Here is a 590-nt window from a genome sequence, read left to right as displayed (position 1 = left end):
CGGGCCATGTTACTGCCTTGTCAACGGAAGATCTGGTTTGAAAGTACCAGAATTGTATAATGAACATTGGGTAGTGGTGTATGTTGAAATATATTTTATTTTCTCTTTCATTCTACCTTTTCTCGTGACAGGCCTACCTACATTTTGCAAAATATTGCAAAGATTCGTTGACAAGAAATATACAGTCAAACCTGTATTAGGGGCCACCTCTACAGAGGGGCCACCTGTCCATAGTGGCCACTTTTTGTCGTTCCCTTGGGTATTTTATCTACAAGTTACCACCTCTATACAGAGGCCACCTGTCTATAGTGGCCAAATTTGTCCGGTCCCTTGAGTGGCCGCTATAGACAGGTTTGACTGTACATTGTCAACATTATCTATTGTCAACATTATTTATCATTTTCTATAAAGTGATAAAAAAATCAACTCACGTGGAGTGCGAAACTAAAATTTAAATGCAGTTGTTTTCTCGCGCTTTGAAAATCTTTAAAGAATCGAAAACCAATTGGATTGGTGGATATTTTGAGTTGTGAATGATGCGCAGAGGATGACACGTTAAGTAGACGTGGACGTCGACTGTCATTTTAGAC

This window comes from Branchiostoma floridae, chromosome 2 (genome assembly GCF_000003815.2).
Source record: "Branchiostoma floridae strain S238N-H82 chromosome 2, Bfl_VNyyK, whole genome shotgun sequence".
Classification (NCBI taxonomy): Eukaryota; Metazoa; Chordata; class Leptocardii; order Amphioxiformes; family Branchiostomatidae; genus Branchiostoma; species Branchiostoma floridae.
The sequence above is the reverse complement of the archived record's forward strand: the minus strand, read 5'-3'. Positions refer to the sequence as shown.